At 47.0% G+C, this 19,814-nt stretch overlaps 1 protein-coding gene across 2 annotated transcripts in view; it reads right to left on the bottom strand.

The window, feature by feature from the left end:
* The window catches only part of LOC118358390 (oxysterol-binding protein 2-like), a 98,953-nt gene that overhangs the window by 78,133 nt on the left and 1,006 nt on the right, over positions 1-19,814 (bottom strand). The window lies entirely within an intron of this gene.

Consider the following 19,814-nt stretch of genomic DNA (forward strand, 5'->3'; position numbering starts at 1 on the left):
GAGAGACAGGGACACAGACACAAGAAACAGAGGCAGACAGAGAGAGACAGGGACACAGACACAAGAAACAGAGGCAGACAGAGAGAGACAGGGACACAGACACAAGAAACAGAGGCAGACAGAGAGACAGAGAGAGACAGGGACACAGACACAAGAAACAGAGGCAGACAGAGAGACAGAGAGAGACAGGGACACAAGAAACAGAGGCAGACAGAGAGACAGAGAGAGACAGGGACACAAGAAACAGAGGCAGACAGAGAGACAGAGAGAGACAGGGACACAGACACAAGAAACAGAGGCAGACAGAGAGACAGAGAGAGACAGGGACACAGACACAAGAAACAGAGGCAGACAGAGAGACAGAGAGAGACAGGGACACAGACACAAGAAACAGAGGCAGACAGAGAGACAGAGAGAGACAGGGACACAGACACAAGAAACAGAGGCAGACAGAGAGACAGAGAGAGACAGGGACACAGACACAAGAAACAGAGGCAGACAGAGAGACAGAGAGAGACAGGGACACAGACACAAGAAACAGAGGCAGACAGAGAGAGACAGGGACACAGACACAAGAAACAGAGGCAGACAGAGAGAGACAGGAACACAGACACAAGAAACAGAGGCAGACAGAGAGACAGAGAGAGACAGGGACACAGACACAAGAAACAGAGGCAGACAGAGAGACAGAGACAGACAGGGACACAGACACAAGAAACAGAGGCAGACAGAGAGAGACAGGGACACAGACACAAGAAACAGAGGCAGACAGAGAGAGACAGGGACACAGACACAAGAAACAGAGGCAGACAGAGAGAGACAGGGACACAGACACAAGAAACAGAGGCAGACAGAGAGAGAGACAGGGACACAGACACAAGAAACAGAGGCAGACAGAGAGAGACAGGGACACAGACACAAGAAACAGAGGCAGACAGAGAGAGACAGGGACACAGACACAAGAAACAGAGGCAGACAGAGAGAGACAGGGACACAGACACAAGAAACAGAGGCAGACAGAGAGACAGAGAGAGACAGGGACACAGACACAAGAAACAGAGGCAGACAGAGAGAAAGAGACAGACAGGGACACAGACACAAGAAACAGAGGCAGACAGAGAGAGACAGGGACACAGACACAAGAAACAGAGGCAGACAGAGAGAGACAGGGACACAGACACAAGAAACAGAGGCAGACAGAGAGAGACAGGGACACAGACACAAGAAACAGAGGCAGACAGAGACAGGGACACAGACACAAGAAACAGAGGCAGACAGAGAGAGACAGGGACACAGACACAAGAAACAGAGGCAGACAGAGAGAGACAGGGACACAGACACAAGAAACAGAGGCAGACAGAGAGACAGAGAGAGACAGGGACACAGACACAAGAAACAGAGGCAGACAGAGAGACAGAGAGAGACAGGGACACAAGAAACAGAGGCAGACAGAGAGAGACAGGGACACAGACACAAGAAACAGAGGCAGACAGAGAGACAGAGAGAGACAGGGACACAGACACAAGAAACAGAGGCAGACAGAGAGACAGAGAGAGACAGGGACACAGACACAAGAAACAGAGGCAGACAGAGAGACAGAGAGACAGAGAGAGACAGGGACACAGACACAAGAAACAGAGGCAGACAGAGAGACAGAGACAGACAGGGACACAGACACAAGAAACAGAGGCAGACAGAGAGAGACAGGGACACAGACACAAGAAACAGAGGCAGACAGAGAGAGACAGGGACACAGACACAAGAAACAGAGGCAGACAGAGAGAGACAGGGACACAGACACAAGAAACAGAAGCAGACAGAGAGAGACAGGGACACAGACACAAGAAACAGAGGCAGACAGAGAGACAGAGAGAGACAGGGACACAGACACAAGAAACAGAGGCAGACAGAGAGACAGAGACAGACAGGGACACAGACACAAGAAACAGAGGCAGACAGAGAGACAGAGACAGACAGGGACACAGACACAAGAAACAGAGGCAGACAGAGAGAGACAGGGACACAGACACAAGAAACAGAGGCAGACAGAGAGAGACAGGGACACAGACACAAGAAACAGAGGCAGACAGAGAGAGACAGGGACACAGACACAAGAAACAGAGGCAGACAGAGAGAGACAGGGACACAGACACAAGAAACAGAGGCAGACAGAGAGAGACAGGGACACAGACACAAGAAACAGAGGCAGACAGAGAGACAGAGAGAGACAGGGACACAGACACAAGAAACAGAGGCAGACAGAGAGAGACAGGGACACAGACACAAGAAACAGAGGCAGACAGAGAGAGACAGGGACACAGACACAAGAAACAGAGGCAGACAGAGAGAGACAGGGACACAGACACAAGAAACAGAGGCAGACAGAGAGAGACAGGGACACAGACACAAGAAACAGAGGCAGACAGAGAGAGACAGGGACACAGACACAAGAAACAGAGGCAGACAGAGAGAGACAGACACAAGAAACAGAGGCAGACAGAGAGAGACAGACACAAGAAACAGAGGCAGACAGAGAGAGACAGGGACACAGACACAAGAAACAGAGGCAGACAGAGAGAGACAGGGACACAGACACAAGAAACAGAGGCAGACAGAGAGAGACAGACACAAGAAACAGAGGCAGACAGAGAGAGACAGGGACACAGACACAAGAAACAGAGGCAGACAGAGAGAGACAGGGACACAGACACAAGAAACAGAGGCAGACAGAGAGAGACAGACACAAGAAACAGAGGCAGACAGAGAGAGACAGACACAAGAAACAGAGGCAGACAGAGAGAGACAGGGACACAGACACAAGAAACAGAGGCAGACAGAGAGACAGAGACAGACAGGGACACAGACACAAGAAACAGAGGCAGACAGAGAGAGACAGGGACACAGACACAAGAAACAGAGGCAGACAGAGAGAGACAGGGACACAGACACAAGAAACAGAGGCAGACAGAGAGAGACAGGGACACAGACACAAGAAACAGAGGCAGACAGAGAGAGACAGGGACACAGACACAAGAAACAGAGTCAGACAGAGAGAGACAGGGACACAGACACAAGAAACAGAGTCAGACAGAGAGAGACAGGGACACAGACACAAGAAACAGAGGCAGACAGAGAGACGGACAAGACACCAAGTCACAGAAGCAGAGATGGAGACACGGGGACAGAGACGGGGACAGAGATGGGGACAGACACGGGGACAGACACGGGGACAGAGACGGGGACAGACAACAGAGACGGGGACAGAGACGGGGGCAGAGATGGGGGCAGAGACGGGGACAGACACGGGGACAGAGACGGGGACAGAGACGGGGACAGACACGGGGACAGACACGGGGACACGGGGACAGACGGGGACAGAGACGGGGACAGACACGGGGACAGACACGGGGACAGAGACGGGGACAGAGACGGGGACAGACACGGGGACAGAGACGGGGACAGAGACGGGGACAGAGACGGGGACAGACACGGGGACAGACAACAGAGGGACAGAGACAGAGACGGGGACAGAGACGGGGACAGACAACAGAGACGGGGACAGACACGGGACAGAGACGGGGACAGAGACGGGGACAGAGACGGGGACAGAGACGGGGACAGAGACGGGGACAGACACGGGGACAGAGACGGGGACAGACACGGGGACAGAGACGGGGACAGAGACGGGGACCGAGACGGGGACAGACACGGGGACAGAGACGGGGACAGAGACGGGGACAGACACGGGGACAGACACGGGGACAGAGACGGGGACAGACACGGGGACAGACACGGGGACAGACAACAGAGACGGGGACAGAGACGGGGACAGAGACGGGGACAGACACGGGGACAGAGACGGGGACAGAGATGGGGGCAGAGATGGGGGCAGAGACGGGGACAGACACGGGGACAGAGACGGGGACAGAGACGGGGACAGAGACGGGGACAGAGACGGGGACAGAGACGGGGACAGACACGGGGACAGAGACGGGGACAGAGACGGGGACAAAAACAAAAAAGATAGAAAGGCTGATTAGTAGTCAAATCCCAATGCTTTGTATCTTCTACTAACCTACTGTAACTTATGTCTGACTGGACAATGTATGCAGTCGCTTGATAAACAGTCATGACAAAAAACACTCAATTATTCCAATATTTGGCGATGGGGCCCGGCTCAGGTACAGGTTCAGGTGAGAGGAAGCTAGTAAGCAGGGAAGCAAGGAGACAGAGGGATAGAGAGAGTCAGAAATAGGGAGGGGCATGCGCAATAGTGAAATTAAAAGACAGTGGTGTTGAAAGTTAAAACAGTCAAGAGCCATCCTTGGCTTACTGTCTTGTAGACCCCTGTGTAACAGTGTTCTCTGTTCCCAGCATGTCTATACACACATTCTTACATACAGCCAGCAACAGAAATCCCCACAAGGATAGTCAAACAGGGGTTGGGTTTAGGAGTTAGGGTTAAGGTCAGGTTTAGGAGTTAGGGTTAAGGTCAGGTTTAGGAGTTAGGGTTAAGGTCAGGTTTAGGAGTTAGGGTTAAGGTCAGGTTTAGGAGTTAGGGTTAAGGTTAGGGTAGCAGGGTAACTACCCTGCAGGGTAGCCTAGTGGTTAGAGCGGAAGGTTGCAAGTTCAAACCCCCGAGCTGACAAGGTACAAATCTGTCGTTCTGCCCCTGAACAGGCAGTTAACCCACTGTTCCTAGGCAGTCATTGAAAATATGAATTTGTTCTTAACTGACTTGCCTAGTGAAATAAAGGTAAAATAAAAAATAAAAAATTAGGTTTATGAGTTAGGGTTAAGGTCATGTTTAGGAGTTAGGGTTAAGGTCAGGTTTAGGAGTTAGGGTTAAGGTCAGGTTTAGGAGTTAGGGTTAGGTTTAGGAGTTAGGGTTAAGGTCAGGTTTAGGAGTTAGGGTTAAGGTCAGGTTTAGGAGTTAGGGTTAAGGTCAGGTTTAGGAGTTAGGGTTAAGGTCAGGTTTAGGAGTTAGGGTTAAGGTCAGGTTTAGGAGTTAGGGTTAAGGTCAGGTTTAGGAGTTAGGGTTAAGGTCAGGTTTAGGAGTTAGGGTTAAGGTCAGGTTTAGGAGTTAGGTTTAGGGTTTTAGGGAAAATAGGATTTTGAATGGAAATCAATTTTAGGTCCCCACAAGGATAGTAAAACATACTGTGTGCACACATACTTTGGGCAAAGAACCTTGTATTGCACTTTCAGTGGGCCACAGAATGTTGGATAACAAGGCCATTGTGTGGCTCCAAACCCCCATGGTGGACAAAAACAAACAATGAATAACAACAGTGCACACAAAGGACAGAGAGAAAGGGAGAGGGTGTGAGAGAGAGGAAAAGGGAGAAAGACCACAGAGAAAGAAAGAGAGAGAATTGCCTTCGACCAACTTGTTTCCACATTTTCAATAATCTTCATCAGTCTGAGCTAACCATAGACGCTGGACTATCATCAGAGAACAGACACAGGTGAATGAAATCCTTCAAATCCTTGATGCAGATAAGTCCTCAGGAGAAGAGCAATACAGTTATTACTCAAACAAGTAGTTGTCATGTAGGTACATTGGGACACTTCAGTCTAATTAGTATTGGCTAGGCTGTGTGGTAGGACCAGGGTGTCAGTCTAACTCTCCTCTGAGGACAGAGCAGGAGCTCAGTCACAACTCACAGGCTTTATCCTCAGCAACCCAATAAGGAGCAGTTTAATGTGAACAGGCTCAAAGAACAACAGACATTATACAGGATAAGGGGCTGGGACGGGCAGTGTGTGTGTGTAGGATATCTGTTTGTACACGGTTGTCCAAGGCCCAGACATAAGTGACTTAGTAACAGTTGCAGTGCCCTGGAGCTGTGTCCGATCGCTGACCTCCTGTAATGGTGAGAACAGCTAAACTCAACCAGCTTCTGAGGAAGTAATACAGCCCACGGTGTGTGTGTCGATAATGTCCCACGGTGTGTGTGTCAATAATATCCCACGGTGTGTGTCAAATCAAATCTAATTGTATTGGTTACATACACATGGTTAGCAGATGTTATTGCGAGTGTAGCGAAATGCTTGTGCTTCTAGATCTGACAGTGTGGCAGTATCTAACAGGTAATATCTAACAAATTCCACAACTAAACCTAATACACACAATCTAGTAAAGGAATGGGATAAGAATATTTAAGTACAAAATACACTGCTCAAAAAAATAAAGGGAACACTAAAACAACACATCCTAGATCTGAATGAATGAAATATTCTTATTAAATACTTTTTTCTTTACATAGTTGAATGTGCTGACAACAAAATCACAAAACTTATCAATGGAAATCAAATTTATCAACCCATGGAGGTCTGTATTTGGAGTCACACTCAAAATTCAAGTGGAAAACCACACTACAGGCTGATCCAACTTTGATGTAATGTCCTTAAAACAAGTCAAAATTAGGCTCAGTAGTGTGTGGCCTCCACGTGCCTGTATGGCCTCCCTACAACGCCTGGGTATGCTCCTGATGAGGTGGTGGATGGTCTCCTGAGGGATCTCCTCCCAGACCTGGACTAAAGCATCCGCCAACTCCTGGACAGTCTGTGGTGCAACGTGGCGTTGGTGGATGGAACGAGACATGATGTCCCAGATGTGCTCAATTGGATTCAGGTCTGGGGAACGGGCGGGCCAGTCCATAGCATCAATGCCTCCCTCTTGCAGGAACTGCTGACACACTCCAGCCACATGAGGTCTAGCATTGTCTTGCATTAGGAGGAACCCAGGGCCAACCGCACCAGCATATGGTCTCACAAGGGGTCTGAGGATCTCATCTCGGTACCTAATGGTAGTCAGGCTACCACTGGCGAGCACATGGAGGGCTGTGCGACCCCCCAAAGAAATGCTACCCCACACCATGACTGACCCACCGCCAAACCGGTCATGCTAGAGGATGTTGCAGGCAGCAGAACGTTCTCCACGGTGTCTCCAGACTGTCACATATGCTCAGTGTGAACCTGCTTTCATCTGTGAAGAGCACAGGGCGCCAGTGGCGAATTTGCCAATCTTGGTGTTCTCTGGCAAATGCCAAAAGTCCTGCACGGTGTTGGGCTGTAAGCACAACCCCCACCTGTGGACGTCGGGCCCTCATACCACCCTCATGGAGTCTGTTTCTGACTGTTTGAGCAGACACATGCACATTTGTTGCCTGCTGGAGGTCATTTTGCAGGGCTCTGGCAGTGCTCCCCTGCTCCTCCTTGCACAAAGGTGGAGGTAGCGGTCCTGCTGCTGGGTCGTTGCCCTCCTACGGCCTCCTACACATCTCCTGATGTACTGGCCTGTCTCCTGGTAGCGCCTCCATGCTCTGGACACTACGCTGACAGACACAGCAAACCTTCTTGCCACAGCTCGCATTGATGTGCCATCCTGGATGAGCTGCACTACCTGAGCCACTTATGTGGGTTGTAGACTCAGTCTCATGCTACCACTAGAGTGAAAGCACCGCCAGCATTCAAAAGTGACAAAATTCAGCCAGGAAGAATAGGACCTGAGAAGTGGTCTGTGGTCACCACCTGCAGAACCACTCCTTTATTGGGGGTGTCTTGCTAAATGCCTATAATTTCCACCTGTTGTCTATTCCATTTGCACAACAGCATGTGAAATGTATTGTCAATCAGTGTTGCTTCCTAAGTGGACAGTTTGATTTCACAGAAGTGTGATTGACTTGGAGTTACATTGTGTTGTTTAAGTGTTCCCTTTATTTTTTTGAGCAGTGTATATAGATGAGCAGTGACAGTGGCTAAGATGCAGTAGATAGTGAAGGATGCAGTATACATTATATACATATGAGTTAATGCAAGATATGTAAACATTCTTAAAGTGGCATTATTAAAGTGACCAATGATATCAAGTCTGTAGGTATGCAGCAGCCTCTCTGTGCTAGTGGTGGCTGTTTAATAGTCTGATGGCCTTGAGTCAAAAGCAGCTTCTATCTCTCTGTCCTAGCTTTGATGCACCTGTACTGACCTCGCCTTCTGGATGGAAGCGGGGTGAACAGGGAGTGGCTCGGGTGGTTCTTGTTCTTGATTATCTTTTTTGCCTTCCTGTGACATCGGGTGTTGTAGGTGTCCTGGAGGGCAGGTAGTTTGCCCCCGGTGACGCGTTGTGCAAACCGCACCACCCTCTGGAGAGCCTTGCGGTTGTGGGTGGTGCAGTTACCATACCAGGCGGTGATATAGCCCAACAGGATGCTCTCAATTGTGCACCTGTAAAAGTTAGTAAAGGTTTTCGGTGACAAGACACATTTTTTCAGCTTCCTGAGGTTGAAGAGGCGCCGTTGCGCCTTCTTCACCACACTGTCTGTGTGCGTGGACCATTGCAGTTTGTTGGTGATATGAACACAAAGGAACTTAAAACTTTCCACCCTCTCCACTGCTGTCCCGTTGACATGGTCCTTCTGTAGCTCAGTTGGTAGAGCATGGCGCTTGTAACGCCAGGGTAGTGGGTTCGATTCCCGGGACCACCCATACGTAGAATGTATGCACACATGACTGTAAGTCGCTTTGGATAAAAGCGTCTGCTAAATGGCATATATATGTGGATGGAGGGGGTAGTCCAATAAAGTCCAAAAATAGAGGAACTGTTTGGCCATAATGACCATCGTTATGCTTGGAGGAAAAAGGGGGAGGCTTGCAAGCCGAAGAACACCATCCCAACCGTGAAGCACGGGGGTGCCAGCATCATGTTGTGGGGGTGCTTTCTGCAGGAGGGACTGGTGCACTTCACAAAATAGATGGCATGATGAGGAATTGAAAATGATGTGGATATATTGAAGCAACATCTCAAGACATCAGTCAGGAAGTTAAAGCTTGGTCACAAATGGGTCTCCAAATGGACAATGACACAAAGCATACTTCCAAATGGACAATGACACAAAGCATACTTCCAAATGGACAATGACACAAAGCATACTTCCAAATGGACAATGACACAAAGCATACTTCCAAATGGACAATGACACAAAGCATACTTCCAAATGGACAATGACACAAAGCATACTTCCAAATGGACAATGACACAAAGCATACTTCCAAATGGACAATGACACAAAGCATACTTCCAAATGGACAATGACTTCCAAATGGACAATGACACAAAGCATACTTCCAAATGGACAATGACACAAAGCATACTTCCAAATGGACAATGACACAAAGCATACTTCCAAATGGACAATGACACAAAGCATACTTCCAAATGGACAATGACACAAAGCATACTTCCAAATGGACAATGACACAAAGCATACTTCCAAATGGACAATGACACAAAGCATACTTCCAAATGGACAATGACACAAAGCATACTTCCAAAGTTGATGCAAAATGGCATCAATGGCAAATATTGGAGTGGCAAAAAGCCCTGACCTCGATCCCATAGAAAATGTGGGCAGAAGTGAAAAAGCATGTGCGATCAAGGAGGCCTACAAATCTGACTCAGTTACACCAGCTCTGTCAGGAGGAATGGGCCAAAATTCACCCAACTTACTGTGGGAAACTTATGGAATGCTGCCTGAAACATTTGACCCAAATTAAACAATTTAAAGGCAATGCTACCAAATACAAATTGAATGTAGGTAAACTTTTGACCCACTGAAAATGTGAAGAAATAAAAGCTGAAATATATAATTCTCTCTACTATTATTCTGACATTTCACATTCTTAAAATAAAGTGGTGATCCTAACTGATCTAAGAGGGAATTTTTACTAGGATTAAATGTCAGGAATTGTGAAAAACTGAGTTTAAATGTATTTGGCTAAGGTGTATGTAAACTTCTGACTTCAACTGTACTGTACATAGGCGTACAGAGGCCCATTATCAGCCACCATCACTCCTGTGTTCAAATGGCACATTGTGTTAGCTAATCCACGTGAATCATTTTAAAAGTCTAATTGATCATTAGAAAACCCTTTTGCAATTATGTTAGCACAGCTGAAACCTGTTGTGCTGATTAAAGAAGCAATAAAACTGTCCTTCTTTAGACGAGTTGAGTATCTGGAGCATCAGCATTTGTGGGTTCGATTACAGGCTCAAAATGGACAGAAACAAAGACCTTCCTTCTGAAACTCATCAGTCTATTCTTGTTCTGAGAAATGAAGGCTATTCCATGCGAGAAATTGCCAAGAAACTGAAGATCTCGTACAACGCTGTGTACTACATTCACAGAACAGCGCAAACCGGCCCTAACCAGAATAGAAAGAGGAGTGGGAGGCTAGTCTCTCTTGACTGTTTAGCCAAGACATGAGTAGCTGGCCAGCCTGCTTGCAAGATTTCATTCTGGGTGCCGAGATTAAAGGTAAAGCTGATCTTAAACAAGCAATTTGTGGTAGACTTTTCCCATGGCTACATCTTAGACCAGATAGGGACATGGTCATGCAAAGCAACAGGGAGAGAAGGGTTCCTCAACAGCCCAGCTTCCGCTGCCTTCTCAGAGCTCTAACTGGGTCACACCACTGTAAGTGTGCTGATGAGATCCATTCTGATCCCTCTGCTCTATGAGGAAGCAAAACCATGCAACGGCAAAGGGATTACAGAGCCAAGGCACAGCAGAAGCTGAGAGAGATAAGGACGGCGGGGCAGAAAGATATAGAAGGTGGGGCGGAGAGAGCGCGAGCGAGAGAGAGCGAGAGAGCGAGAGCGAGAGAGCGAGAGAGCGAGAGAGCGAGAGAGCGAGAGAGCGAGAGAGAGAGAGAGATGGACAGCAGGGCAGAGAGAGAGAGAGAGAGTATGGACGGCGGGACAGAGAGAGAGAGAGAGAGAGAGAGAGAGAGATATGGACGGTGGGACAGAGAGAGAGAGAGAGAGGACGGTGGGACAGAGAGAGAGAGAGATATGGACGGACAGTGGGACAGACAGAGAGAGAGAGAGATATGGACGGTGGGACAGAGAGAGAGAGAGATATGGACGGTGGGACAGAGAGAGAGAGAGATATGGACGGTGGGACAGACAGAGAGAGAGAGAGATATGGACGGGGGGACAGACAGAGAGAGAGAGAGAGATGGACGGTGGGACAGAGAGAGAGAGATATGGACGGTGGGACAGACAGAGAGAGAGAGAGAGATATGGACGGTGGGACAGAGAGAGAGAGAGAGAGATATGGACGGTGGGACAGAGAGAGAGAGAGAGATATGGACGGTGGGACAGAGAGAGAGAGAGAGAGAGAGACATATGGACGGTGGGACAGAGAGAGACAGAGAGAGAGACATATGGACGGTGGGACAGAGAGAGAGACAGAGAGAGAGACATATGGACGGTGGGACAGAGAGAGAGACAGAGATGGACGGTGGGACAGAGAGAGAGAGATATGGACGGTGGGACAGAGAGAGAGACATATGGACGGTGGGACAGAGAGAGAGAGAGATATATGGACGGTGGGACAGAGAGAGAGAGAGATATATGGACGGTGGGACAGAGAGAGAGACATATGGACGGTGGGACAGAGAGAGAGAGACAGATATGGACGGTGGGACAGAGAGAGAGACATATGGACGGTGGGACAGAGAGAGAGACATATGGACGGTGGGACAGAGATTGAGGGAAAGAGAGTGAGAGAGGGAAAGAGAGTGAGAGAGAGGGAAAGAGAGTGAGAGAGAGGGAAAGAGAGATATGAATCAGAAAGAGGGAGTGTGAGGACCAGCGGGTCCTGTGTGTTGTGCTGGTAAAGTATTAAGGGGCTTTTACCTGTCGTTCCCCTGAGCACCACACAACCACACAAAACACAGATCCACCGATCTGAGGGCGTGTAATGAAACAGAACATCGTCTCAACACACTAGAGAGACTAGCTGGCACAGGCATGAGCAGACAGGCAGGACACACAGACAAACAGGTAAACAGAGAGACATACAGGAAGAAAGACAAGGACAAATATACAGCATGGTAAGAAGGGAACACAACAGGATACAAGAAGAGATAGGCACTACATGTCCCTTGGTGTTTTTCTCCTAAGGAGGGAGAGAGTAATGAAAACATGAGACAAGCAAACCAAGACAGAGATACTGCGGCACGTACAGTATGACATGACCTGCTGAAAGATTAAAGCTGAGGATGTTAAGTGTTTCTATTCAGCATTGTCTCTCGGGCACGCGCGCACACACACGCACACGCACACACACACACACACACACCAAGGCGGAGCCCGTTAATTTGATTAGACCACGTCTTCCCTCCTCTCCAACATCTCCAGGCCAGAGCGAGCCTACGTCCGAGGAAGGCTCTGAGCTCAGTGCTGAGCAGGACTGTCCCTGCCCTTCCAGCTGGCTCTTGTATTGTCTCATAACTCTTCTTTCCTCCCTTCAGGCAAGGACACAGTGTGCCAGCAGGATCAAAAACCTAACAGAGATGAAAACGATGCAGAACCCCCACCTAGCCATGTATCTATCCAGTTAAAACTGGATTAATACTTCCATCTCAGAGCCAAGCTGAGATGTGCATGGGGCCGCCAGGCTGAGAGTGTGTGAGGCAGTGATAGCAGGGCTTGCATAGGGCTCCAGACGTTAATGCTTTGTAATCTTTACTAAAGCACTGTCAGATTTCCTCTCAGAGGTAAGTAAAGCTGTGATGAGAGTTAAAGCCGGAAGAAAGAGTCAATGAAGCAATACAAAATGAAAGACGTGAGGAGGGCCTTGTCACACATTGAAGTGAGATAACGGTGGGTTTTCACCTGACTGGTGATGGGAAAACAGTAAACAGCCAAAGGTTGGTAGGGGGGGTGGCGGACGTGGAGTAAAAGAGAGGCAGAAAAACAAATCAAAGTTGATTGGCCACGTACATAGTTTAGCAGATGTTCGAGCTGGTGCAGCAAAATGCTCGTGTTATTAGACCGGACTGCCGTTGACCAGCACAAAGACATCCTGTGGCGTTCTGCATTAGCATTGAATAGCCACCGCGAAATGCAACTTTTCAGGGAAGTTAGGAACCAATATACACAGGCAGTTAGGAAAGCAAAGGCTAGCTTTTTCAAACAGATATTTGCATCCTGTAAAACAAACTCACAAAAGTTCTGGGACACTGTAAAGTCCATGGAGAATAAGAGCACCTCCTCCCAGCTGCCCACTGCACTGAGGATAGGAAACACTGTCACCACCGATAAATCCATGATAATTGAGAATTTCAATAAGCATTTTTCTACGGCTGGCCATGCTTTCCACCTGGCTACCCCGACCCCGGTTAACAGCCCTGCACCACTCACTGCAACTTGCCCAAGCCTCCCCATTTCTCCTTCACCCAAATCCAGATAGCTGATGTTCTGAAAGAGCGGCAAAATCTGGACCCCTACAAATCAGCAGGGCTAGACTGGACCCTTTCTTCCTAAAGTTATCTGCCAAAATTGTTGCAACCCCTATTAATAGCCTGTTCAACCTCTCTTTCGTATCGTCTGAGATCCCCAAAGATTGGAAAGCTGCCGCGGTCATCCCCGTCTTCAAAGGGGGAAGACACTCTAAACCCAAACTGCTACAGACCTATATCTATCCTACCCTGCCTTTCTAAGGTCTTCGAAAGCCAAGTCAACAAACAGATCACCGACCATTTCGAACCCCACCGTACCTTCTCCGCTATGCAATCTGGTTTCCGAGCTGGTCATGGGTGCACCTCAGCCACGCTCAAGGTCCTAAACGATATCATAACTGCCATCGATAAGAGACAATACTGCACAGCTGTATTCATCGACCTGGCCAAGGCTTTCGACTCTGTCAATCACCATATTCTTATCGGCAGACTTAACAGCCTTGGTTTCTCAAATGACTGCCTAGCCTGGTTCACCACTACTTCTCTGACAGAGTTCAGTGTGTAAAATCGGAGGGTCTGTTGTCCGGGCCTCTGTCAGTCTCTATGGGGGTGCCACAGGGTTCAATCCTAGGGCCGACTCTTTTCTCTGTATACATCAATGATGTTGCTCTTGCTGCTCGTGATTCTCTGATCCACCTCTACGCAGACGACACCATTCTGTATACTTCTGGCCCTTCTTTGGACACTGTGTTAACAACCCTCCAGACGAGCATCAAATCCATACAACTCTCCTTCCGTGACCTCCAACTGCTCTTAAATGCAAGCAAAACTAAATGCATGCTCTTCAACCGATCGCTGCCCACACCTACCTACCCGTCCAGCATCACTACTCTGGACGGTTCTGACTTAGAATATGTGGACAACTACAAATACCTAGGTGTCTGGTTAGATGGTGAACTATCCTTCCAGACTCACATTAAGCATCTCCAATCCAAAATTAAATCTAGAATCGGCTTCCTATTTCACAACAAAGCATCATTCACTCATGCTGCCAACCATACCCTCGTAAAACTGACTATCCTACCGATCCTTGACTTCAGCGATGTAATTTACAAAATAGCCTCCAACACTCTACTCAGCAAATTGGATGCAGTCTATCACAGTGCCACCCGTTTTGTCACCAAAGCCCCATATACGACCCACCACTGCGATCTGTATGCTCTTGTTGGCTGGCCCTCGCTTCATATCCGTTGCCAAACACACTGGCTCCAGGTCATATATAAGTCTTTGCTAGGTAAAGCCCCGCCTTATCTCAGCTCACTGGTCACCATAGCAGCACCCACCCGCAGCACGCGCTCCAGCAGGTATATTTCACTGGTTACCCCCAAAGCCATCCTTCGGCCGCCTTTCCTTCCAGTTCTCTGCTGCCAATGACTGGAACGAACTGCAAAAGTCTGGAGACTCATATCTCTCTCACTAGTTTTAAGCATCAGCTGTCAGAACAGCTCACAAATCACTGCACCTGTACATAGCCAATCTGTAATTAGCCCATCCAACTACCTAATCACCATATTGTTATTTATTTTGCTCCTTTGCACCCCAGTATCGCTACTTGCACACTCATCTTCTGCACATCTATCACCCCCGTGTTTAATTTGCCATACTGTAATCATTTCGCCACTATGACCTATTTATTGCCTCACCCCCTTATCCTACCTCATTCGCACACACTATATATATATATATATATATATATATATATATACACTTTTTCTATTGTGTTATTGACTGTACGTTTGTTTATCCCATGTGTAACTCTGTGTTGTTGTTTGTGTCGTACTGCTTTGCTGTATCTTGGCCAGGTCGCAGTTGTAAATGAGAACTTGTTCTCAACTGGCCTACCTGGTTAAATAAAGGTGTTCTCAACTAGCCTACCTGGTTAAATAAAGGTGTTCTCAACTGGCCAACCTGGTTAAATAAAGGTGTTCTCAACTGGCCTACTTGGTTAAATAAAGGTGTTCTCAACTGGCCTACCTGGTTAAATAAAGGTGTTCTCAACTGGCCTACTTGGTTAAATAAAGGTGTTCTCAACTGGCCTACTTGGTTAAATAAAGGTGGGGGAAAAAAAAAAAAAATTAGCTCCTAACAACGCGGTAAAATGTCAAACAGGTAAATATACAGTACCAGTTAAAAGTTGGGACACAGCTGCTCATCGCATTGTAGAATAATAGTGAAGACATCAAAACTATGAAATAACACATATGGAATCATGTAGTAACCAAAAAAGGGTATATTTTAGATTCCTGCCTTGATGACAGCTTTGCACACTCTTGACATTCCCTCAACCAGCTTCATGAAGTAGTCACCTGGAATGCATTTCAATTAACAGGTGTGCCTTGTTAAGTTAATTTGTGGAATTTCTTTCCTTCTTAATACAAAAGCAAAAACAGCTGAAATAAGCAAAGAGAAATGACAGTCCATCATTACTTTAAAACATTAAGGTCAGTCAATCCTGAACATTGAGAACTTTGAAAGTTTCTTCAACTCCAGTCACACAAACCATTAAGCGCTATGATGAAACTGATTCTCATGAGGACCGCCACAGGAATCAGATTGCAGCCCAAATAAATGCTTCACAGATTTCAAGTAATAGACACATCTCAACATCAACTGATCGGGGCGGCAGCGTAGCCTAGTGGTTAGAGCATTGGACTAGTAACCGAAAGGTTGCAAGTTCAAATCCCTGAGCTGACAAGGTATAAAATCTGTCGTTCTGCCCTTGAACAGGCAGTTAACCCTAGGCCGTCATTGAAAATAAGAATTTGTTCTTAACTGACTTGCCTAGTAAAATAAAGGTAAATGTTTTTTTTTTTTTTTTAAATCAGAGGAGACTGCGTGAATCAGGCCTTCATGGCCAAATTGCTGCAAAGAAACCACTACTAAAGGACACTAATAATAAGAAGAGACTTGCTTGGGCCAAGAAACACGAGCAATGAACATATCCTGCCTGTTTGGTTCTGTCCGGGGGTATAGTCGGACAGGGCCACATTGTCTCCCGATCCCTCCTGTCTCAGCCTCCAGTATTTATGCTGCAGCAGTTTATGTGTCGGGGGGTCAGTATGTTATATCTGGAGTATTTCTCCTGTCTTATCTAGTGTCCTGTGTGAATTTAAGTATGCCCTCTTTTTTTCTCTCTCTCGGGGGACCTGAGCCCTAGGACCATGCCTCAGGACTACCTGGCCTGATGACTCCTTGCTGTATCCGGTCCACCTGGCCGTGCTGCTGCTCCAGTTTCACCTGTTCTGCCTGCGGGTATGGAACCCTTACCTGTTCACCGGACATGCTACCTGTCCCAGACCTGCTGTTTTCAAATCTCTAGAGACAACAGGAGCGGTAGAGATACTCTGAATGATCCTCTATGAAAAGCCAACTGACATTTACTCCTGAGGTGCTGACCTGTTGCACCCTCTACAACTACTGTGATTATTATTATTTGACCCTGCTGGTCATCTATGAACATTTGAACATCTTGGACATGTTCTGTTATAATCTCCACCCGGCACAGCCAGAAGAGGACTGGCCACCCCTCATAGCCTGGTTTCTTCCTAGGTTCTGGCCTTTCTCTGGAGTTTTTCCTAGCCACCGTGCTTCTACACCTGCATCGCTTGCTGTTTGGGGTTTTATGCTGGGTTTCTGTACAGCACTTTGTGACATCAGCTGATAAATACATTTGATTGATTGATTGATTTATTGGATTGATTGATTGATTAGACCGGTGGAAATCTATCCTTCGGTCTGATGAGTCCAAATTTGAGATTTTTGGTTCCAACCGCCATGTCTTTGTGAGACGCAAAGTAGGTGAAAGGATGATCTCCGGCATGTGTGGTTCCCACCGTGAAGCATGGAGGAGGTGTGATGGTGTGGGGTTGCTTTGACCCAAAACACACCTCCAGGCTATGTTAGGACTATTTGACCAAGGAGGAGAGTGATGGAGTGCTGCATCAGATGACCAGGCCTCCACAATCACCCGACCTCAACCCAATTGAGATGGTTTAGGATGAGTTGGGCCGCCGAGTGAAGAAAAAGCAGCCAACAAGTGCTCAGCATATGTGGGAACTCCTTCAAGACTGTTGGAAAAGCATTCCTCATGAAGCTGGTTGAGAGAATGCTAAGAGTGTGCAAAGCTGTCATCAAGGCAAAGGGTGGCTACTTTGAAGAATCTCAAATATATTTAGATTTGTTTTTGCTTACTACATGATTCCATGTGTTATTTCAGTGTTATTTCATACAATGTAGAAAATAGTAAAAATGTAGAAAAACCCTTGAATGAGCAGGTGTGTCCAAACCTTTGACTGGTGCTGTATATATAAAAATGTCAGAACAAATCAGATTAACAACTCAAATACTGTAGCACTGTAACAGTAATCCAAATGCAATCTATATGTATATACACAGGATGAATTTACACAAGATATATTAAGAATGATATGTACAGCAGTAGATAGTGAGCTATGTCAAGAATCGATTATATAAATAATTATCCTGTATGTATAAACAGTGTAACTAAAATGCAAATATTCAGTAACAGTTCGATTACAATGAGCGATGCAGAGAATACAGTATTTGCAGTCTGAGCAGAGAAGCTGCGCCAGACCAATGACGAGTCAATGGAGGAAGTGAAACATTGCAGCTCTATAAACCGCCATAAAATGTTAAGTGGTTTAAACGCTGTGTGTCAGATCAGCTGCAGCCCAGAGATTATAGTCCATGTCCACCACTGGCCTTTGACTGCCACTAACAACTTTACATATCAAGTCCTGACTTCTCCATATCAGCACAACTCGACTGGGAAACTGAGATCCTTTGAACATCATTGGGATCAAATAAGCAAGTGGCACGGGTCAAGTAGGTAGTGGCTCACCCCTTCAGGCATAAACAATTTGCCCTGCTTTTGAAAAGGGCAACTGAAGAAAATAGGCAACAACAACTGATCGATGCATGTGACATACAGTAAGCTATTCTGGCATCCATCTACAACTGGCAGGTAATCAATGCTACGTAGTGATACTACAGTCATAATATAGCCCTACATAATATGCATGTCTGACACTTTTCAAAACACAAACAAGAAAAAAGGAACTGACTGCTGCTCAGAGCAGATGAAGTGTCCATTAATGCAACGCTGGATGTTTTAACAGTACAACCTGACTTTAGCCACAGAGAGCTGTAACACACATAATGCTCTATAACAAGGTGGTACAGCTGTAAGATACTGGAGCGCTGACTGACACAGAACAACACTTCCCCTCTTTGCCTCTATAATAATGAGAAAACGGGAGATGGGATGCAGGAAGTGAAGAACAGTGTTGTGAAGACAAAGACATAGTGATGCATGCACCTCAGTCCTGCTGAGCCAACAATGTTTTACAATCATGGTGGTACATCAGAGGGAGACATCAAAGGTACAGTAGAAAACCTCCAGACATGGAGAAGACACATCATTGACATGTTAGGCGCTACTGGTTTAATTTAGAATCACTTTCAAATTCAGACAGTGACAGACAGGCAGCTTCTGTACGCAGGCGGACAACAACAAAGCCTCCAGCCAGACGCACACAGAGAGCTCTGCCAGGCAGAGAGGAGACGAGGGGCATTACTCAGGTTTGCTTTTTTGGGAACCTGTGCGCTCCACTGCCTCTGTGCTCATATGTCAACAGGCTCCCTTCACATCAGACAGCAGTCACCTTCACATCAGACAGCAGGCACCTTCACATCAGACAGCAGTCACCTTCACATCAGACAGCAGTCACCTTCACATCAGACAGCAGTCACCTTCACATCAGACAGCAGTCACCTTCACATCAGACAGCAGTCACCTTCACATCACCAGCAGTCTTTACAAACACCTGCTGTCATGAACCCCATCATCTGAGTGGTTTAAAAAGCCTAAACTGGTTTTAGGAGCCAATTACACTCCCCCTCTACAGCAGACACTCATGTTTCTGGATGGACCTCATTCACAGGATCTCAGAGGAATAGACCTACTTTCTGTTATGAACCAATTAATTAACCACAGTAAAAGTGGGTTAGGTGAACAACAGTTGTTACATGTGACCCACCCTCCTTCTCCATTGACTCCTCCTGTTCAGACGGCTGCCCAGAGGAAACGTGACTCCCATTCGGAAGCACCCGAGCCACAGGTGTTTTAGTATAATACAGGTGGCAACTGTGCACTGTGTGGAGAGACGATGCTTGTCTTCTACAAGTGAATGTTGTTTTACTCCCAGGGAAAACATTCAGTGGGAGTGAAATTTGAAATGCAATAATTTGGGGTGTGTGTTATATGTAGCTAACAAAATAACATGGGTGGCAGAAAATAACGGATGACAGAGACTAGTTAGCTAGCTATATTTGTGCTAACCTTAGCAAGCTAGCTAGCTGGACAAATCATTATTTCATATGATAGCCCAACGCTATAAAAAAGGTATAAACTGAATACATTAACATTTATTCCTTTTAGACTTTGAGTTCCATCTCGTTAACATCAACAATTACTTGACAAG

The sequence above is a fragment of the Oncorhynchus keta genome, chromosome 25 (assembly GCF_023373465.1).
Source record: "Oncorhynchus keta strain PuntledgeMale-10-30-2019 chromosome 25, Oket_V2, whole genome shotgun sequence".
In the NCBI taxonomy this organism is placed as follows: Eukaryota; Metazoa; Chordata; class Actinopteri; order Salmoniformes; family Salmonidae; genus Oncorhynchus; species Oncorhynchus keta.